At 45.8% G+C, this 23622-nt stretch overlaps 1 protein-coding gene and 1 non-coding gene across 4 annotated transcripts in view; both read right to left on the bottom strand.

The window, feature by feature from the left end:
• Positions 1 to 23622, bottom strand: part of PDE8A (phosphodiesterase 8A) — a 2216737-nt gene that overhangs the window by 393991 nt on the left and 1799124 nt on the right. The window lies entirely within an intron of this gene.
• Positions 20608 to 20723, bottom strand: LOC138286219 (U5 spliceosomal RNA). Its single transcript, XR_011201883.1, has one exon. It is a non-coding gene; the product is annotated as a U5 spliceosomal RNA (small nuclear RNA).

Here is a 23622-nt window from a genome sequence, read left to right as displayed (position 1 = left end):
GGAGGGCGGCGTGTCCCTTGCCGCGTCTGCTACTGGGAGAGAGGGCCGGTTCAGGTCCTCTCCCGTGTGTGCTATTTTTATATAGCCAAAATATTTTTTATTACTTTATTACTATAACTAAAAGGTCTTTGTTGCAGGTAAGAACAGTTGTAAGTAGGTATCAAGCAGATGTATCAAATGTATGTTGTTTAAGTTTTGCAGATAAAACAGTTTACCAGTAACACTTTAAAATGTTAAAAGTTGTTCTCATAGGTCCCAATGCAGTCCTTGGGGAGGAAGCACAGTTAACAGGTAAGTAATTCACTTATGATCCCAGAATTTGGGGGTTAGGATGTCCACAGGTCAAAGTTCAAGTTGACCCCAAAAGCTGACCACTAGCAACATAGGGCAGGCCGGGTGCAGAGGTCAAAGTTGGTGTCAGGTTTTCAATGCTATCGTATGAGGACTGGGGGCACTTGGTAGAACACAAATTGCAGGTAAGCACCTGCCGTTTCAGGACACACGCCTGAGGGGTTTAGCTCAGCACCGGTAGAGGGTTGCAGGTTAGCAACAAACACACACTCTCAGTGGCACCCAGGCGATCGGGTGCAGGGTGCAAACACAGCGTCAGGCACCCAGTGCTTTTCAATGGGGGAACCCTGGGGGTCACGAAGATGCTGCAGGCTGGGTCCAGGAGGTCTGTTTCAGGAAACCAAAGGATGGACACAGAGGAGAGGCACCTGCTAGTTGGTGCTGGACTGTCGGTCTGATTCCCCAAGGCAAGCGGGCTGCTGGTGCAGAGGTACTGTTGGGCCTCGGAAATCTTCGTATGATCCGGTCGCGGTCAGGGGGGTCCTCCGGATTCAGGCTGCAGGCATAGTCGTATTGGCCAGGAGGGGTCAACCCAGGCTGGACTCAAGGTCAGAATCACCTGGGAACATCTTCTGGACCGTTGGGCAACCTGGACTCAGGCCATGGGCGTCAGGTGCAGAGCAAGTCTCATAGATCTGGGGCGGTTCTGGAGCAGTTTGGGAGGGTTCTTCTGGAGAAGGCTTCTGTTCTCAGGAGTTCTTGGTCCTTTGCTGGGCAGGCAGTCCTCTAGGGGTTTGTAGAGGTCCCTGGTCCTGCAGGATACATCGCCTTTTTGCAGCAGGAGTTTTGAAGCTGCAAACAGGCCGGTAGGGCTGGGGCCAAGTCAGTTGTCGTCTGGAGTCTCGACTGCTGGGGTCAGCTCTTCAGTCCTTCTTTCTTGAGGTCGCCAGGAATCTGAAGAGCAAAGTGCCTCCAAATACTAGATTTAGGGGTGTTACCAGGGTCAGAGGGCATTAGCCAATAGCTACGGTCCCTGAGGGCAGCTACACCCTTCCTGTGCCCACTCTCTTTGTGGAGGGGGCACCTTTCTATACCTATTGGTCCCTCTCCTCCAATACAAGATGGAGAATTCTGCAAGGAGGGAGTTACTTTAGCTCTGGACATCTTAGGTGTGGTACTAGCTGCAGTGGTCACTCCTTGTTTTACCTAATTTTCCAGCCGGAGCTGCTGCCAAAATCAGGGCTTGCTCCGGGGAGGCGGGCATTGCTGAAATGCCCCGGGACACTGTAACAGGAGGCCTGAGCCTTGGAGGCTCACAGCCAAGTGTTGCAGTTCCTGCAGGGGGTAGATGTGAAGCACTTCCATCCAGAGCAGGCTTTGTTCCTGACCCCAGAGACCACACAGACTCTCATCCCATGGGGTCAGAAACTTGGGGCCAGGGGCGGGCTGGCACAGACCTGTCAGCCCCACACTAAAGGGTTGGGTAAAATACAGGGGCATCTCTAAGATGCCCTCTGTGTGCATTTTACAATAAATCCAACGCTGGCATCAGTGTGGGTTTATTGCGCTGAGATGTTTGATACCAAACTTCCCAGCCTTCAGTGGGGCCCATCACGGAGCTGTGGAGTTCTAGTGACAAATTCCCAGCCCATGTACTTAATATGGCTACACTGCACTTACAGTGTCTAAGAATAGACTTAGATACAGTAGGGGCATATTGCTCATTCAGCTATGCCATCACCTGTGGTATAGTGCACCCTGCCTTAAGGTTACAAGCCCTGCTAGAGGGATGACTTACCTAAGCCACAGGCAGTGGTCCATGGACATGGCACGCTGGGAGAGATGCCATGTCGGCTTTCATTTTTCTGGCCCCCAACACACACAATCTGCAATGGCAGTTTGCATGTGGTTGGTGAGGGGTCCCTTAGGGTGGCAAAATACATGCTGCAGAGCCCTTGGTACCACTGGTATCTTTTACAAGGGACTTAGTTGTGTGCCAGGTGGAGTCAATAGTGGAAACAATGGTACAGTTTAGGGATAAACAATGGTGCTGGGGCCTGGTTAGCAGGATCCCAGCACACACTCAATCAATATAAGGCAAAAAGAACGGATTGTGCCCTTAACCAAAAGACTCCATGGACTCACAAGGGTTTTCAGGCACTGTCATGAGGGTCCACTTCATGAAACCCCTGGAGTTAGATGTGGGAGGCAGCTGCGTGAAGGGGTCGCCTGCTATATCATCCCTCATCCCTGACTAAATTCCTAGGAAGAGACTTCCAAACTAAACATGACCATTTATTTCTTGGAAGATGGAACAGTGACTTGTTAAAACCCCTGGGGTTACCCCATCAAGACTTATGTCTTTAACCCCCAACAATGGACAGACCAGCTGATAAGAGAGGTGCACTCGACCAGACGGCCTTTACTAACATAGTCCTCACAATCATTGCTAATGTACCAGGACGGCTGAGAAGTAGACTGCAGATGCCCAGCGACTTTGATAGGGAACCCCAAGCTGCTCTGCTTGGAGGCCATCGAGGTGGGGTCTGAGTACAGGGTCCTGCTGGCCACTGACCAAGCAGATGCCAACTGTTCAGCGAGTGTCCAGGAGCCTCAAAGATGGTCTTTGTCGATTTGGTTAAGGTTAGGGTAGAACTGCAGAGTGGGTCTCTGTCACCCATGGTGGATCATCAATACCGTGAGTCGGTAAAAATAACCTTGCAAGAAGGGGCCAACCTACTCCGGGTGGGTCAGCACTCTCTCACCAAGGAATCTGATGACAGTGTAGCACCCACAATCTAAGCACTCCCCCCCGTGCAATACACCAATCTTCCTGGTCAAAAAAGAGTAAGGGAGGGATCTGGTACCTGGTGCAGGACCTGCGCCTTCTCAATTACATTGTGGTTCAGGAATCCCCCATGGTGCCAAATCCTTCCATCATACTAAACAACATACCCGCAGAAGTTTTTGTGACCGACATCATGAATGCATTCTTCAGCATTCGGCTGCACCCCGACAGTCAGTAGCTGACTGCATTCACTGTCCGAGGGGTTCCACTGCTATACCAGAGACTACTGCAAGGATACTGTGAGTCCCCCAGTATCTTCAACAGAACACTGAGGAAGGACCTCGCCAACTTCCGATACGATAGCATCCTTATACAGTATGCCGACGACATCTTGATATGCAGTCCCTCTGAGGACCTATGTCATCAGGACACGATAGCCCTCCTGACTGCACTTGCCAAGAGAGGCTACAAACTATAGATGGGGAAGTTGCAGTTAGTACAAAAGAAGGTTAGCTATCTAGCTCAACTGTTAACAGCGGCCGGTCGGCAGATGAACTGGGGCGTGCAGACTCTATTAGGGCTATGCCACCAATAAAAACAAAAAAAGGCATGCAGAGGTTTTTAGGGCTGTGCAACTGCATCCCGCAGTGGGTCTTCAATTACACACTTGCTGTCCCCTTACTTGAGGCCATGAAAAAGTTGAAAGCTGGCCATGAGGAATTAGCTTGGACGCCTGAGATGCACAACACCTTCTGCAAGCTCAAGCCAGAGATCACCCATTACCCCGTGTTAGGGACGACTGATTATAGGAAGGAATTCTTCTTATTCAGCCACAGTAATGGGCGAGTCATGTCAGCAGTTCTGACACAAAAATATCCCCTGGGGCACAATCCCCTTGCGTACTACAGTGGGCTTTTAGAGTCTGTCATGCAGAGTCACTTCTTGTGGGAGCAGGCACCAGCAGCAGGTGTCTTTGCTGTTGATAAAAGCACCTCCATCATCATGGGTATGCAGAACATTCAGTGTTTGCAGTTACCCAAAAGGGTAAAAGCACGCTGACTACGCAAAGGGTTTTGGGCTATGAATTGATTCTCTCCAGGCCGTCACTAAAGGGAGTACGGTGCTACCTAGTGAACCCAACCACCTTCCGAGCCCAAGAGGTTTAGGAGGGGACAGGGACCTATGACTGTGTGACATACACTCCTGAAAGGATAAGCCAAGCAGAGGAGGACTCTATCCCAGATAGTGAGGCACTGTTTGTAGGAAGCTGGCCTGGTGTGTGGTGACTACCTATGGTATTAATACCTAATACCTGGTCCAGGTACCCCCTATTAGTAAGTTGTAGTAAGTGTCTTGGAAGCCAGGCTCTCTAGATGTAGCTGTGACTGAGCAGCCAAGACGTATCTACAAGATATCCAGAGCTTACGCAATACCACTGTAGTCACACAGTACTTACACACAAGAAAGAACCACACAGTGTTACTAAATGTTACAAAAATAAAAGGTACTTTATTTTAGTGACATAAATACTAAAATACTATATAGGCAATACCCCAACTGGAGGTAAGTAAAACACACCATTATATGTACAGTAGCAGCCAGGAAATCAGCATAGAATGCAATAGAAAACAGTGAAAGCAATAGACAATATTGAAGTCTGGTGGGGACCGAACCATATACTAAGAAAGTAGAATGCAAGAGTCGGACCCCCACCCAAGAAAGTGGTATCGTTAGAGGGGAGTGGGGGAACTAGGAAACTCACGAGGTAAGTACCAGAGTGCCTCCTAGCAACCTTCTCCCCAAACCCACCAAAAGGACCTCATAGAAGCACAGTGCAGACCCAGACAAGACTCCAAGAAACCAAAGGTGGATCCTGGAAGAGGAAGACCTGGAAAATAAATTACAGTTCACGAGTGTCCGTGGTGGCAGGAGCCACTATCCACCCGTCTGTGGATATAGGACCAGGTTGACGGTGGACAAGGCAATCAGCAGTACAGCACTGGAGCAGCTGAAGAGTTTCTGGAGTGATGCAGTCGACTTCCCATGCCGGAAGAGGCATTGTAGTCGGTCAGTGGTGTGGAAAAACCACCAGCATGCCTGTCAAAGACAAATGTCACTGGAGAAGAAATGCGGGCTGCCGGGGACCAGCAAGGTCCAGGAGGACACAACGTCCCGGGTGATCCTCAGCAGCGAGGAGAGTCACAGAAAGAGGAGGCAGCCCCCACAGGTAGCAAGCACAGGAGTTGCAGAGAGGCCCATGCAGCACACCTAGAAAAGAGTCCCATGTCGCAGGAGAAGCACGCAGAGGGCTGTGCGTCACAGGGAAGAGTCCTGGGGACTGGGGCTACATGGAGCCTAAAGATCCCTTGTAGGAAATGCCAACAAGCCGTGGTAGCTGCAAAAGACGCAATGCATAGGCGTACTATCCTGCTTGGAGACTTACTGTCTCCAAAGTTGGACAGCTGGCAGAAAGGACCAAGGGGACCACTCCAGTCCACCACCCGTGATGCAGGATCCATGCAGCTCTGGAGGAGAGAAGAACCACAAAGCCAGTCGTTGTTGCTGTTGATGCCTGCAGATGCAGGGGAGTGACTCCTTCCCTTCAAGAGAGATTCCTTCTTGCTTCTTGGTGCAGACTGAAGACTTTCCGCCCTCAGAGAATGCACGGCTGGGGAAATGTTGTAGTTGTTGGAAGGAGCAGGAGAAACAATGTTTCAGAGCAGAGTCATTGCTGCAGACTGTAAGTTCCTGTGAAGTGCAGTTGCGGTTCCAGTGGCCAGAAGTCAAAGTAAACATTACAGAGACGTCCTGCTGGAATCTTGCACGTTGAATCTGTGGGCCCACCCAAGAGAGAGACCCTAAATAGCTCTGTACGGGGGATTGCAAGGGGACCACCTATCAGGAGGGGCTGTGACCTGTGATGTCACCTGCCTGACCTGGCTACTCGGATGCTCCCAGAGGCCTCTGCCCACCTTGGATTCAAGATAGAAGAATCAATTGGCCACCTGGAGGAGCTCTGGGCACCACCCCTGGGGTTGTGATGGACAGGGGAGTGGTACCTCCCCTGTCCATTGTCCATTTTTGTGCCACAGCAGGGACTGGAGGTACCTGAACCGGTGCAGACTGGTTTATGCAAGGAGGGCACCAAATATGTCCTTCAACGCATACTAGTGGCTTGGGGAGGCTACCCCTCCCAAGCCATGTAACACCTATTTCCAAAGGGAGAGGGTGTTGCCTTCCTCTCCCAAAGGAATCCTTGTTTTCAGCTTTCCTGGGCTTGAGCTGATCAAGCAGCAGCAGGGCAGAAACCCGTCTGAGGGGCGGCAGCAACATGGGCTGCCCGGGAAACCCCAGAAAGCTAGTAACAGCAATGCTGGGGGTCCTCTAAGGAGCCCCCAGTGTGCATGGAATCATACAGCCAATACTGGCAACCGTATTGGAGTATGATTCCGATACCAAACATGCCCAGGTTCAGAGTTACCATTATGTAGCTGGACATAGGTAGTGACCTATGTTCAGTACACAGGTAAAATGGCTTCCCCGCACTCACGAAGTCCAGGTAAATGGAGTTGGATGTCGTGGGGGCACCTACACTCATGCAGGGGTGCCCTCACACACAGGTACCTGCACCCTGCCCTGTGGACTAGGATGGCCTACCATAGGGGTGACTTATAGTGACCTGGTGCAGTGACCTCAAATGAAAGGGTGCATTCACCTTTTCACGCAGGTTGCATAGGCTACCATGGGTGGCATAATACATGCTGCAGCCCATGGGGAACCCCTGGTGCCCCAATGACCTGGGTACCATTTACTAGGGACTTAAATAGGGGCACCAGTATGCCAATTGTGAGGTGTGTAAAGTCCCAGCAACCAAATTTAGAGGGAGAGAGCACAGACACTGAGGTCCTGGTTAGCAGAATCCCAGTGAACACAGTCAAAACATACTGACATCAAGCAAAAAGTGGGGGTAACCATGCTGGAAAGAGGGTACTTTCCTAAACTGTTCATCGACGGTTCCTCCATGATCGATCAAGAGACGGGGTAAGATACACAGGAGCGGCAGTAGTCATGGCCAGTAGCCATGAGTCCTCAGAAAAACTGCAGATCATTACACAGCTAACTATCCTCCCACACCCCTCAAGACAGGCGGCAGAACTGGCAGCACCAACTGAAGCTCTCACCCAAAGCACGTGTAAGACGGTAACAATTTATTCAAACTCAGACTATGTCACCATCACGGTACACTCAAGCATAGGAAGAAGGAAAAGAAGGGGGTTTCTAAAGTTAGACGGCATGCCCGTCACACACCAGGACCTCCTAGAGCTACTAATAAATGTGCTGACCGTGGTAAAATGAACTGCCCGTACCGGGGGCAAAGATTTTGCATCCCGGAGCAATGCAAAAGCAGATAAAATTGCATAAAGGGCAACATATGCTACAGTTGAGGAAGCTCGTGTACTCCCCGTACAACAGGCACCAGAGTCGGAACCACCTTAGGACAAGCCTTATACGGAAATTGCAGGATTGTACTTGAGGGAGTTGCAGGAAACTGCATTGCCTGAAGAAAAAGAGTAATGGGTAGCCAGTGGCTGCACACAGACAGCACACAACCTCATATACAAACACACACTCACAGAGAAACCTGTCAGGCTGGGGGGCTTAGTCAACATAGCTTTGCCACAATTACACTTCCCAACACACACAGTCAAGGTCAACATAATAGCAGAACTTCAGAGGGACTGGTTTATTCCCAATCTCTCTGAAACAGTGACAATGTACTTGAACAAATGCTCTGTCTGCCAATTACACTCCCCCAAACCTACTCTTAAGGTTATGTCATCAGCTATCCCCAGACCAACAAGGCCTTTCAGGGCATTACACATCAACTTCATTGACATGATCAATTGATGTGCTAACTATTGGTACCTAACAGTAGTGGTCTGCCATGCTCTAGGTGGATCGAAGCCGGTCCTTGCATGCACTGTGACGTCAAGGCAGTTGCAACATTCCTTATCAGAGAGGTAATACCAAGGTGGGGGTAGCAGGTGTCATCCAGTCGGACAACTGAAAGCACTCTGTTAACTCCATGTTTGGCCACATCTGTACCTTCTTTGGGATTAGACAAACTAGCCTCAGTGTACCACCCCCAAAGCAACAGTGTCATTGAGAGACTCAACGGCTTCTTAAAAAATAAGATGAGTAAAATCTGTGCCAGCCTCAATAAGAAGTGGCTTCACTGTTTTTCCCTAGCCTTTTTCGCAGTGAGGACACACCAAGCAGCGATCACCACCATACCAATAATAACTGGTGGATTGATGAGGACATCCATGCTCAAAACTCAGACCAAATTGAGCACTGAGACTAGCTCTCAAGCACTAGGGGACAAATGATATGTCTATCTCTCAGAGCTAAACAAAACCGCTAAGTTATTATCCAAACAGGTCATCCATCTGAGTTCCAAGTGTACCACCACCAAGCTGTCATATCAAACACCTCAAATGGTCAAGATGTTTTATATTCAGAACTTTGTAAAAAATGGAAGTAAGCCAAATCTAAAGGACCCCACCATGTAATCTTCGTCACGCCTACCGCCCTCAAGGTGGAAGGGAGAGATGCCTGAGTCCACCTTTCCAACGTACGGCTGAAATCTTCTATAGCAACTCCCCATGAACTGCACCACAAATGTTTTTGAACTGTTAAAACCGTCATACTCCAACTACCAGAGGACTACACGCATCCCCCTGGACAAATCCCAAGATGTCAGAAAGTTATGTATGTTTGCATATGTGAACATCCTCTGCCTCGGTAGTCTAGTCTAATGGAGTCTACAAAAATAAAATGTCACTGGACAGGGACCTCTCTCACGTCACCTTTAATTACACCGCACCCAACTCTACTATCCCACACACAGTACACAACGCATTTTTACACAACACGTGGTATCCGCACATGACCGCCGTGGGCTCAAAGACATCAGCCGGGTCATGTTACGTCTGTTCGCTGATACCACACACGGTAGGCGCAGATAGGCTTTACATATACCAAGAGGTATTTCCCCAAAAAAGCAAAATGCCTTTTCCATCTGTACATATGTAGAATTAGGGCCAAAATTCAAACTAACAGAGTAGAGCCCCATAAGGTAGTAGTAAATCTTACCCACTACAAGAATAATCCTACAGCATTGTACCTTCTCCCCGAGACCCATGACTGTGCAACATACACTCCTGAAAGAATAAACCAGGCAGAGAAGGACTGTATCCCAGATAGTGAGGCACTGTTCATCTATGGTTCCTCCATGATTGATCAAGAGACGTGGATAAGATATACGGGGACAGCAGTAGTCATGGGCAGTAGCCATGAGCCCTCAGAAAAACTGCAGGTCATTGCACAGCTAACTATCCACACCCACCTCGCAGAAAAGGCGGCAGAACTGACAGCACCAACTGAAGCCCTCACCCAAAGCACGGGTAAGACGGTAACAGTTTATTCTAACTCAGCCAAGTCACCACCACGGAATGTTCAAGCATAGGAAGGTGGAAAAGTAGGGGGTTTCTAAAGTCAGACAGCATGCCGGTCACACAGGGACCTCCTAGAGCTACTTATAATCGTGCTGACCTTGCCGATACAGGTGGCCGTGGTAAAATACACAGCCCATATCGGGGGAAAGGATTTTGCATCCCGGAGCAATGCAACAGCAGACCAAATTGTGTAAAGGGCAGCATATGGTACGGTTGAGGAGACGATATCCAAACTGAGCTAGACAGGATGCGCAGGAAGGGAGCTATAGGGAGGACACTGCTTGGCCCTGAGATGTTTACTAGAAAAGATTGATGGAGATAGCGAAACCACCTAACCAGCGCACAGACAAGTCCGCTCCCACTTCCAACTATGGTCCAAGGGTGGACTTTAACGTGTCTGGGGTTGTCTTCTTAAGAAACAAATGGATCCCAGACATGGGGTTTCAGTCTAGGGCCATCCACCACAATGATGTGAAGGGAAATGGGTCTCATAGAGGAGGGTTAGATAACAGCGTAGATACCCTGTGTAAGGAGATCTGGGACACTGAGATAGATAGGTACAAGTGGGCAGAAGGGAAGGGACAACCTCTAACTGCACTTTCTGGACATTCAATGGGGCATCTTTCCGCTGATGGACACCTACTGGCAGCGCGCCAAGTTTGCTTGCACCCAGCTCATCCCTGGATGGCATGGTCTCTACTCCCTCATCACCATACACACCCCAACCCTAGTCTGAACTGTACAAGCACACTGTTGCATCAGGCTTGAAGGAGAATAACTGCTGATTATTTTGGCTGGGCTCAGTACAAGGACATTCCTAAGGAATTCAGACTGTTCATGGACGTTCAAGTATTGGCGGGAGGGTCTATACCCTTCTTCCCCTTGAGGACAAAGGCAAATACCCACTGGTTCCAAATAACCCGGGGAGAAATGTTCAAAATGATGAACAGTACTGACCTCAGCCTCAATCCAATCAAGGAAGAACTGAGAGCCACCTGCCTCATGGTGATGCAACATCGGTATATTTTGGACTTGATGACCCCAATGGAAGGTAGGGTGGGTGCAAAGATCGGTGCATCTTGTTGCACTTATACCTGGAAATGACATGGACAATGGAACCCTGACTCTTGCCACTCAAGCACTGCACCGCCTACAGAAAGACATACGTGAAGAAGGAGATGCCCCTTAGCAGTAGTGGTTCTCGAACTGGTTCTCCTGGCTTCCCCGGTGGCTGACAAGCCTGTGCATTTCATTGTTGCAGTTTTCATTGTGTTGCTGTTTTTAAAAGGTTTCCTACAAGTGGGGGTTTCCTGTTGTAAAGACACAGTCCACAAATTGGATAGAGTACAGGTAGCAAAGTTTCAACAATGTGACTGTCATGGGGCTTGATGGTGTAGTTGAAAATTCAACTAGATGGGGGAATGTTAATATTGAATTAATCGATGTTGATGTGCACAGTAATACATTTATCTACACAAATGAAGTGGCAGCACCATTATTAGATTCCCCCATCGTGAATTCTCCGTCAACCCCAGCACGTAGGTATGTGGTCAGGCAGGCTCTGAGACCTAAGCCTGAGGTTAATGACTGACAGGTCACAGGTGGGGTAACACTTAGCCGGTAGCTAAATGCACAAACAGGAAAACTTAGATGAGATCCCACAGATAGGCAGCAACACCACAGTGGTCCTCGGAGGTTGGCCCCAATAAAACACACATGGTCAGCGGGACATGTGCATTCCCAAACACACCATAATGTTTTTGCCACATGTAGTTAGGAAAACATACCCAAATAGAACATAGCACACGCAGTGACCATGCACCCCTCAGGCTGGATATCTGGACCAGTACTTGCTGGCCCACATTGTGTCCATACCAGCTCGAGCTCACCTGCTTTCATAATCTGGAAGTGTATTTATGACTCCATGACAACTGTTTCCACTTTTTACCATGAAAACAATGTCTTTTATAGCACTTAGAGAAATTAATAAAAACCTGCTTCAATCCAATGTACAAGGAGAGACAGTCCTCAGACACCATTTCTGTAACTGGTCTCCTGGCCATAATGTTTAATTATACAAACCGTTCCTGTTTAGTCAGACGACTCTTGTCTTTTGTTTAGGGTAAATTCTCATTTGAGCAACACAACCTACACATGCAGCCTCTTGCACAACTTCTCTAGCTTGCAAAGGCTTGCATCACAAAAACACACAGTTGATCTTCTACCTATTCAAAAGGTCAGCATCAAATGGGTGAGTTCAAGGGCCTGATTCTTGGTGCAGCTGTTTTTCATTCATCCAAAATTGGATTTTGACCAGTTTTCTCAAACTCAATCTTGAAATAAATTAGCACCTTCTCATCAACCCAGATGTTGCTATCTGGAATAAAATGGCCTGGCTACTGGTTAAGCCCCACAACCTCCACTATTATGTGATTTAGTTATCAACATATACTTCATTTGACATGTGGCCAAAGTTTGTTTTGACAAGGCTTCTGCTTTTCCATGACCCTCAGCTATCTATATCTTACAAAAAAGGGGGAGGAAAGGTGAGGGATTTTGAATGGTCCAGCACATGTCTAACTCAGACATACTGAAATCAAAAATTAGTGTGCCGTTTCGCTAATCACTGAATCTCAATTCCAGAGTAAAAATTATTCTTCAGGTGCTGCAATCAGCACCGGTCCCCACAAAGTGTGCCCTATTGCCAGAGATATCTTGATGTGATTAGCTAGGGCATAAAAAGATGTCCTCTTCTGGAGTCATGAATGGAGTGTGGTAGATTGAAAATGTGTTCTATATACAGCTCACGCTAAGAAACCCTATAAATGTTTGTATTTTTAGTGAGTGTCGATGCCAATTGTTAGACCTGGCATCTGTGGCATGGTTTTCACCTAACTTTTTGTCTTCAACCCTCCTGTTTTGCGGACTTCATTTTTGCTTTCTCTAGGACTCTGTGCACTTTACCACTGTTAACCAGTGCTAAAGTGCATGAGCTCTCTCCTTCAAATATGAAAGAATTGGATAATACTCAATTTGCATGTTTAATTTACTTGTAAGTCCCTAGTGAAGTGGCACTACCTGTGCACAAGGCCTACAAATGAAATGCCACTAGTGGGCCTGCAGCCCTGATTGTGCCAACTACTTAAGTAGCCTCAGGTCTACCACTGTAGCCCGTGTGCGCAGTTTTAAACTGCCATGTCAATCTGGGAAAATAAACGTTTTGCCAGGATCAACCCTCCTTTATAATGCATGTAAGTCACCCCTAGGGTATGTACCACGCAGCCCAGAGGGCAGGGTGCAATGTAATTAAAAAGTAGGACATGTCCTTTTAGGCTTTACCTATCCGGGGTAGTGAAAAACTCACAAATTTGTTTTTTATTACTTCAAGGCCTACCACCCATCCAATAGGAAAACAGTGAAGTTACCTTATGACATTTATTAAGTTTTAATTTCCAAACGGGAACAGGTACCCAATTCATGTTAGGTGCCTTTGAAAAAGTAATAAACAATTGTAATTTAGGGTGAAGTTAGATATAAAATTACAATTTTGAAAATGCCATTTTTAGAGAGTTGGCATTTTCCTGCCTTAGCCATTTGGTGCCTGTCGCCTGTCTCTGGGTCACAAAACTGGGTGTAGATGGCAGTTGGGGACAGAAGGCTCCAACAACCATGACCCCACCATCTGGATTCTGCCATCCTTGAGTCTACTCTGTCAGGAGGTGCCACTTCAGGCCCACCCTTGAAATGGGTATAAAGTGCACTGCTAGCCTCTGTGGATGTGTGGTTCTAGCAGAACCAACTCATCTCCTCTGCTGTTCAGCGCTATAACAAGCAGAACATATGCTTCACTGGTGCTGCATGGACCAGTTCCATCGCAGAGACCTGCACTACAGTCTGTTGCCTCATCGGAACAGCTGCACAGTGCATTGTCGACGCAGGTCTTCATATCCCTCGTCGACAGCAGCCATCACAACACCACCAGACTCTGCATTGCAGCCTCGCAGCTCCTCAGAACTCCTGTATCTCCTCGACTGCACAATCATCCTCAATGCAGAACTTTGCATTGCAAGCCTTTGTCAATGGGTTCCTTGATGAAGATGCAGGACCTTGCATCGTAGCCTCACCATATCTCGGAACGCATCACGTCAGTTGCGCAATATATCTTTGACACAGATACTTGCAATGCTCCGCAAATCAGGATTTACGGTACTCAATTCAGCTGGCCTAGCTGGGTCCTTGCAGCCTGCCCTGCTCCACTGCGGTCAGCCTCAACTTGTGACTTAGTCCCAGTATGGCACAACCAGTTATCCACAGTTAGCGCTTTGTGCTTTTTGGAGCTATTTTCCCTGAAATTTCTAAAGTTGCATATCTCCGGTTCTCTTGATTTTATTTTTGTCATTTTGGTCTTGTCCTATTTATTAAAAGTAACTCTATTCTTCTAACTTGGGTGTGAGATCCTATTGTGTGGAGTTTTTCCACTTTATTACTGTTTGAAGTGTTGCACAAATACTTTATGAATTGCCTCTAAGTTAACCCTGCCTTCCCACTGCCAAACTACAAGAGGGTTGAGCAAAGGTTAATTTAGGGTTGGCTAGTGCCTTATCCTGACAAGGACTGAAATTGGTGCTTGGCCAGGGCTCACACCCGTAGTCAACCAACAACCCAATTTTTATACAAAAGTTAAACAATAATCTGAACCAGCTAAGCAGAATAAGGAGCCCGTGGTTTTAGACAGCAGTTAACATGTTTCATGCCCTATTAGGTGTCTGCAACACCTTGTACTGAAACCCACACCAGTAGATTAGGGTAACTATAATTCAATCTTGAAGAATTGCCACAAACCCATTACATGCATGCAGGGTATCGCAGCGTTTGCCCAAAAAGAAGCAGAGCTCAACAATGAAGTATGCCACTTCAGTGGGTGAGGACTTGTGTATCATAAATTGGATGCCCCTAATGACCATAAAATTTCCACTCCCTCTAACTGAGCTGCAGTGAATTAGCGGAATGGCACACCAATTTGTGACCTCAATTTCCTACGTATTTGGTCAGGTTGGGTTGTGGCAGGACTATGGCAACATTATCAAGGTCTGTGCTAAGGCTATGGTCAATATTTTTGAAGCAATTTATCTGAACAGCTTTAATGTTATAGCCTCTAAGTTCTAGTGGTACACCCCAGGAGGGTCTTTATGTTCTATACATCAAGTGCTTTTCTGTTTGCTAAAATCTACAACTGTTACCTGTGGTGGCAAACTTCTCTTTTGTGGTTTCCAAATCTTGAGATTACCTACCTCTTTCCATGCAAGTCAAGCCCAGTTTGCTTAAATTCAAGAGGCCCCTAAAATCTGAATGCTGACTAGGAAGTTTTTCCCTTATTTATCTAGGCAGAGCTGTCAGTGCCTGGCAGAGTTTGTTCATTTGGTTTTTAGGATTACGTACCATTATGTTGTGTCATCTTTCAAGGGAGCCAAGAAGCTCTGGGTGTTCATTAACTATCCATAAATATAACATAATGTAGTGAAACTGTCAACAATGCGATAGTTGGCTTGCAGGAGTGGTAGGAGTTTTCATAGTAGAAAAAGCAACATTGGGAGTTTTTGGCCACCTCATTTATTTGTCATTAGTACAGGTCTGTGTCAAAGATGATTCATAGATATTTAACCTCCTGAGATGGATCTGAAGCAGCACAGGGAAAAGTATGCCTGCTGCCACATACTGAAAAGTAGTCTAAATACTGTTAAGACAAACAAGTATCACAAAATACAGAAAAATTAGCTAGGCGGTGAGGTTGGTCTTAACTGCTTCTCCTTTAGTCCAGTGGCAGCTAGCAGCAAGCATAAGTGGTGGTGCAAACACGGAAATCATTTTGACCCACTAAGAGGCATTGTGAGACTTTGAGGATGCCTTTAAGGTTATCGCCAATACTCTCAGTCATGACTCACTATAAACAGTGTTTGTAACAAACCACAACAGATAGCGCTACAGTTGAGGCATAAGGCAGTGCGAGTTTCTCACAGTGCCCGTCAATGGGTCAGAACAATAAAAATAAAATGGCTCGTCTCAGTCTCGCCTCCTCGTGTTCTTCTCGGTGTTCTTCAGTTCGTCAGGGAGAATATGGTCAGAGCCAACACCCTTAACCACTCCAGACACTACTTCCATGTTGCCCCAGCATGAGAGAAGTGCCAGGGTTGGTTGGAGCAGGCTGGCTCGATTCTCCCTCAGGCAATAGTGGTCTGTACCTTCTCTCTACCCAGCTGTCTAAGACAGTTCGGGCTGGAGAGGTTTAAAGTGCGCATGTCAAGCTGGCCATCGCAAGATAGCCGGCCAAAACGAAATGTGCACTTCAAACTGGAGTGGGTAACACTCATCCCGTGCTTCCAGTCAGCAGCAGAGGCCCCACCCCTTGGATCGGGCTGGGAGCAATGAGAAATAAAATGGTAACAAATTAATTTTATTACCGTTTTAGTTTTCAACTTCAGTATTTTAATCACTGGGGCGACGCTTCACCCACCCTAATGGAGGAGAAGCGGCTGCTCTAGTCAGAGGAGTAACGCTACATCTTAAGCATGCATCTGTTATTAGCGACTGGGGCCCGTAATTACCTGAGGTAATGCCACATGTAAACACTGAACAGAAAAGAAAAATAGTAGAGATCTGTTGGACACTGCATGTCACTTTGCATTTGGAATCAACTAGCCAAATATGAGTTTTTGAGTGCACCTACTGGAGAATGACTGAATCCAGAAATCACCAACCTTTTCTTTAGCAAGCTGATTATCATTTTATTGTCAATCATACCATAGGCATCTGAGATCAAGCATTATTGGTGTGGCTTGACAAGAGACGTTTGGTTCTCAATATGGGTCAGAACGATGATTGACAGTTTTGTTGGAGAGTTTGTCATTCTATCTGTTCCTATAATTGCCTTGCACCTCAATTTCCATGTTCTTATAAAGGAATGGGAGACTTAAAACTGGTCTGTAGGTGGTTCACACTTTTGTGTCAGTTTTGGCTCTTTTCAGGAGAAAGGCAATAAAGGCAAATTTCGTGGTTCCCCCAGGTATTACCCCATTAGCACTGGGAATGTTCACTAGACTGATGATATGAGAGAGAGTGCAGAGAAACTCCTGATACAGGTAGCTGAGTATATTTCAAACGATAAGTTAAAGGCTTTAATGGTTAATACTAAACTGGTAGTGAATACTACACCTAATTGGCCACATCCTGTTAATTGTTCTCTACACCAAATCATATAAAGTTCTATCACAGCTAAGAGCCACTGAGGTTCTAATTTTCTGCCAGCTGCCTTAGTATCAGTTTGTTCTGTATTTATTTGCTGTATGCTTAAATCTCAGATTTCATCTTGGATTGTTTCAAGGGAGACACACAACTGAATATACTCAAGATGCTGTGGTAAAACGTGTCTAAAATCTTTTCAGAGTTTTGGATTTATCAAATTTCAGGGAGAGTTGGTTTGTAGATTATGTTAACGGCTCTCCTCTACTGGTTGGAGTTCCATAATCACGTTTTGAAAAGGATGCTTTTAATGGCACTATTTTACCCATCTTCCCCACCCTTGTATGCCTTGTTCACCTGAATGAGCTGGGCCATTGACATTCTAATTTCCAGCAGGCTCTCCTATGTTCAACCACTTCTACTTTGTAGCATTTGTTGGGCGCTTTGGCCTCAGGTTTCATCTTGATCTTTTTCAAGGTACCCAGCCTGCTGAGTGTACTTCGGATGTACTGATAAACTATTTAAAATGTATTCAAGGATTCTCGTGCTTGCCATAAAAAAAGCTTTGAAATTTGAACTGATAATTTACAGTTTTTGCATATGTGGTTTCAGAATTGGCAAAATTGTTCATTCCTCTTGTGCAGACTCTGCTCTTGGGTTCACAAACCCTACAATACGAATGAGCAGGAAGGATGTGCGCATGGATATGACCATTTGCACAGGTCCACTGCCAAATAACAGCTACTGGTAGTGCCTTCCTTCTTCTCATTTTGTGATGCAATATACAGAGATGAGCAACTTAAATCTGCCATGTTTATACGGAGGACTAAACTGAACTTGTCCCCTATTGCCCTGAAGCATAGGTCGTCAACCATTATTCAACCAGTGACATAAATCTTTGGTAACCAGGAAGTTTGTAGTATTCAACCCGTGTGGAACTGTTTATCACAGGAATTCCAGCATATTCGTTTGTTTCCAGTAATTCAGTGATGGTAGAAGAGAACTATGGACTGAGATTGTTTGTACGTGCTGTCCAGAGAGCCTAGTGCTCTAAGGCAAAGCTGCAAAGGCTGCACATTTAGCAAAGAATTGGATGAAATTCCCATGCAAAGTGCTGCCATCCTAGAAACTCCAAAACCTTTTAGACTGCAATAATCCTGAATTCGATTAATATTTTTCCTGGCTGTGATGCAAGGCCCTGCATCAAGATACATCACACAGTGGAGGTTCCAACAAGCAATGGAGTCCTGTTTCGGGGATGCATCATGCAGCTGCGGTTTTGACAAGGAGCTGCGAGGAGATGCGTCCCACTGTGTTGGCTGTACCCACAGGACCACAGCTGGGCTGGCAGAGCACCTTCAGGCCAACTTTCAAGGGTCCTGGACTGGGGGTGGCAACACTTGGGGAGCAAAAATCATGGCAGACAGAGACTTCATGGTGGCTTGAGCTTTCTCTGTTCATGAGGCTCTGACCAGGAGACCAGCCAACTAGCTTTTGCAATCAAATCACTCTGGTGCTCCTAGGTTCAAGATGTCGTTCCAGTCCTTTACTCAGGCAGCAGAGTGGCAGTCCTTCTTGCAGCAGAGAAGTACAGCAGTCCTTCAGAGTCTTCCATAGATGCAGATGTGCATTGAAGGTTTGGGTCTGAGGGTTTAATATTTATACTTGGTGCCAGCTTTCAAGTAAGCAAAGGTTTCTGGACGTTTCCCCTGCCAGAGCTGTTTGGAATTTCCTGACAGACCATTCTCCCTACACGTCAGAGACCATCCTGCCAAAACCTATTCCCTCTTTGTCTCACTGTCTAGGAGTAATACACAAAGATCAACAGTAAGTTACACCTTGTCATGTGACCCAAGAAACAGGCTGCAGACACCAAAAGGTTGTGGCATTTTCAGAGTTGTGTCATAAAAACAACTTTATCATTAAGAAGGGTTTTAAAATATAATTCTTTTGACACCAAGTTCAACATTCCTACTTGCTTCCAATTGAAAGTTACCAATGTTATCATATGGGAGAGGTAGTGCTTGCAGTGAGGCAAAACAAATTTCTGAGTTTTTCACTTTCACGACATGTGAAACTTAAAAGTACATGTCCAACCTTGTAAATACACAGCTCCCTGCCCTCTAGACTGTGTAGGACGTATCGTAGGATGACTTACATGTATTAAAAAGGAAGGTTTAGGCTGGGCAAAAGGTTTATTTTGCCTGGACGAAATAAAGGCTGCAATGGATTTCTTGGGACATGTTTAAAGGGCTACGTTAGTGGGTGGCACAATCAGTGTTGCAGGCCTACCACAAGCATTTAATTTATAGGTCCTGGGTACATGAACCACCCCAATACTAGGGACTGAAAAGTAAATTCAATGGACCAAGTGAGTTTAAGCAAATGTTACCCTGTATTAGGGAGTGAACACATGCACTTTAGTACTGGACAGTAGCAGTAAAGTACACAGCCAACAAATACGAGATCAGCGAAAATGGAGGAGTAAAGCAAAATGCTTGGGAGAAGACTCCCCTAAGGCTGACAGGTCTAACAAGCAGTCATTTTATTCTAGATTTCCTACCTTAAAGGCAGCCTATATGCCAACCTATGAACCATAATATCATTTATATTCCCGTGTATTCTTTTTGAGGCTACCCTATGTATTACTATTAGCCTTATTATAGTTAGAATCATACCATTGTTGCACTGGTGTGTTGCGCATAAAAACAAACAGAGTAGAAAACAAGCATTTGCAATGCAGGGGATCCCGTGTTTGCTTGAGTTAGAGCTATTAGTGCTGTAAATTCCTAACTGGACTTTTCTTGCCACATAAACTGAAAATGAAAAGTAAAACAGTTGACATAAACGAGACGATTCAAAGTGTCATAGCCAAAGCATTTACCAATGATAACAAAGGATTTTTGAAAGGCAAGCCCATGAACGTGCTCGACCTAATGAATAAGTTAGATACATCCAGTGCTAGCCTCATCACATGGCTTTTTTCCCCAAAGCACTGATAAAGACAACAGTTCTCACCTGGGAGACCTATTGGTTTTGTCAATCTTTTTTACCATGTTGTACAGCTGCGCGGCTGCTATGCAGTATGGTTCACAATGAAATAAAATAAAATAAAAAAGTGCTGTGATGGAGCAAGCATTGACCGTGCTATAGCATTTTTTATTTTATTTTTACTTTCAGCCATGTTGCATAGCAGCCATGCTGCTGTACATGGCTAAAAAAAATAGCATAGACAAAGACAATAGATGTTGTGTAAGTACAAACTTTTAGCATTGCACCAGTTTCAAAGTTGGCCGTTAGACCACACACACACACACACACACACACGCACGTAAATGTATACTTTAACACATCTTTACAATTAAGTCACAGAGGGGATTTGAATAAAATCTCAACAATCAATGGGAAAGGAGAAGCAAGAGCCCTTTTCAGAAATAAAACCTAGATTGGATATAGTTACATGTTTCATTTACCAACTGATCCTTCCTTACCTGTTGTTATATATCGCTGCTTCCCAGACGATAGTGGATCCTTTCAGATGGTATGGGTTTTTTTGTGCAGCATGCGTCCTTCTTATGTGTCATGTAACGGGCCTATAGGTTAACCAAGTCACAGTAAGAATCACTCCCCCCAAAAGCACGGAACCAGCACATAATCAATCTGTCAGAATAATTCCCCAAAAGCATGTCAACAGATAACAAAAGGCACTTGAGGAACCAGAAAGCAATCAATTTATCTACTACGTAGTTATACTTTTGTTTACTGAATAGGGGTAACCCTGCACTTGGCAGGGCTTATAAAAATTGAGCAAAACTCTTTAATCTTCCTCTCCACGGAAATCTTTAGTAAAAGGCAAAAGAATTACTCAATTTGAAGAGAAACCAGAGTATACGTTTCAGGGCCGCCGTCTGTGGCACCAGGAAACAGCATTCCACACACTGTCAGGATGATTTAGTTTACCGATTTCATCTTAGAAAACCCTTTAAAATACAACAATTTTATAATGATTGTTGTAATCCTGGACATTTATAAAACACTTGCCATAAAAAGAAACAACAGGAGGACTCAGAAGTGACACGGAATTATGGGTATGTAAATTTAGTCATAGGTCACAAGACAGGAAAGGCTGCACCACAATAGTTTCCTTGCTCAAGTTGTAATGTTGGCTCCTTTACCTCTGCACATTTTGAATGGTGCCTCACACTTTTGTGAAGTACGGTGACACCCAGGAAGAGGATTTTTATAGGTCTATATCAAAGCATGCTCGCTGGCTCGTTGCTATCCTTTCCGAGACAATGAATGAACCAGTGTGTTTTGCACTTGAAGCCTATAACGTTGCATCAGCTGCTGTAAAGTCATAAGTATTGGCAAAGAGGAACAAGTTAGAGCTATTAGCGTTGTAAATTCCTAACTGGACTTTTCTTGCCACTTAAATTGAAAATGAAAAGTAAAACAGTTGACATAAGCGAGCCGATTCAAAGCGCCACGGCCGCTATGAGCATGAGCACGAAGGAGAGACACAAAAGGAAAGAAGTTTGCTTGTGTTCAAACATATGGGCAAAAGTGAAATTATCCATGTAATAGGGTCATGGTCCATAACTGCCCCAAAGAGTGACAAACGTAAAGCATTTACCAATGATAACAAAGGATTGAAAGGCAAGACCATGAACAAGTGATGGGTGTGCGGTGGGCGTGGTTATAAGCCCACAGATATATTACAACAGGCCAGAGCGATGGCGCGCTTGTTCTAATAATGATAGTGATAGATTATCATAAAATGAAATAATGGAGGAGTTAAGGCTTGATTCTTGCAGGCAATTCCTAATCTGTTGAGTGGCAACACAGACTACCTGCTTAGTTTTAATCCTAGAATGCACTATTTTCCAACATAACCTCCGCCACTTCTATGGTAACTTCTCTGCCTTCCCTATAACCATAAACCTGTGTGAGTAATTTGTCAGATGAAATGCTAAGCTGAAGTGGAATGTGATCCCTAAAAGTACTCAGGAGTATTTCAATGCTAGTCCAATATCGAACCAATGATTTGGAAACAAAAATATAATCTATAGAACTACAAAGTCCTCTAAGCAAGATGCACTGGATCTGTAGAGCCCGCATTTGCCAGCAGGCAGACGTCACTAGCAGGATGCAGGATGCCTTGAGTCTCAGGGTCTGTCCATCGAAATCCAGGATAGAGGCTGAAACATCGGTGTGATAGCCTGAATATCCTGGACTCGCTGTTCGGGAGGGTGTCGGTAACGGCGAGTGGCAAGCAGTTAATGCAGCAGCAGGCAGGCCCTGGGTAGGAGGCCGCAAGAGGCGCGACAGTCGATGAAGGCAGCAGTGGGACACAGTGATGGCGCTCCTCCGTGTAGCACAGCCTCTAGGCCCCCAGAGACAGTCCTCCCCAATGTGCATCCCAGAGAGTGGCAGGTGTTGGAGGTTCGGGGCACTCTCCTCTTCGTCTTTTGTAACCAGGCCTCAGGCTGAGCGCTTATTCTATCAGATTTCAAAGCAGGTTTTGTTTGAAAACCATCACAATCGACCAGATATTTCAATTATGCCTAAGTTCTGGAGTTCCGGCCACCATGGAAGTCCGTGATGAACAAGTTACTTACCTTCAGTAACACCTTATCTGGGAGCGACATAGACTAGCTGCAGATTCCTTACCTTAGAATTCTCCCCAGACACCAGACTGGATCCGGGAAACATTTTCAGCAGTACCTCTGCGCGTCAGTAGAGGGCGTTGTGCAACTCCGTATCGACCTCATCCTCAGAATATGACATCAACGGAGTCCATATAGTCCCTCCTCCGATGTGCTGACGCCAGTTTCTTCTGTGGCTAGAAACTGCACAACAACAAGAAGCCACTATGGAAACTGCCAATGAAACAGTGTATGACAAGAGCAGTAGATGTAAATTTGACAACTACCAAACTGAAAAGCATGGGAAAAGAATGTCAAGAAAGCGAGGCTGAAATAAGATAAAACAGTTCGCAGAGCGGGGAGGTCGGTAGATCGGTAAGGAATCTTCGGCTACACTATGTCTCTACCGGATAAGGCATTACCAAAGGTAAGTAACTTGTTCATCTGATAAAGACAACTAGCCACAGATTCCTTACCTCAGAATTAAATACCAAAGCAGTATCTACCTAGAAGGAGGGTCTGTGAACACATCCTACCCAAGTCTTGGGATAAACAACCGGTCAACTGAAGGAGTAGTAGACCAGACAAGAGCCAGACAAGGTGAGGAGAAGAATTTATCTCACTTGAAGAGAGTGGACAACTCACATAACAGTGTAAGAAAGTATGACAGGCCACAGGGTGCAGAGTGTATGGTAACGATAATGAATCTGTTGGTAGAGAACAACAACAGGAAAATAACATGAAGCACTCCAAAACAGAAGCTGAAGGAATAAGGTGCAAAAGCGTCACTGAGACAATAGGAATGGTACACTGGTCAAGGGGTAACCAAAAGAGAAGGGATGCAAATATGCTGTTCCCATCAGAATGCATAGGCAAAGCCCACAAGAAGCAGGAAGCTTTATGCAGAAAGGGCGAGTATCCCAAAATACTGAATGCCCATCCCCAGGAACACCAAGGGGAAAACCTGAGGAGAGGTGAAACAGAACTGGAGACACCTAGAGGTAGTCGACAGAAGGCATGAAGGATGTGCCATATACCTGACATACAATGGTTAAAAGATGAGGTCTGGAAGATACATGGAGAGACACCAATTGGCACAGAGATATGACACGGATGGGCTCATGCATATGATATTTATATTTAT

Source organism: Pleurodeles waltl, chromosome 3_1, assembly GCF_031143425.1.
Source record: "Pleurodeles waltl isolate 20211129_DDA chromosome 3_1, aPleWal1.hap1.20221129, whole genome shotgun sequence".
NCBI lineage: Eukaryota > Metazoa > Chordata > Amphibia > Caudata > Salamandridae > Pleurodeles > Pleurodeles waltl.
The sequence above is the reverse complement of the archived record's forward strand: the minus strand, read 5'-3'. Positions and strand labels throughout refer to the sequence as shown.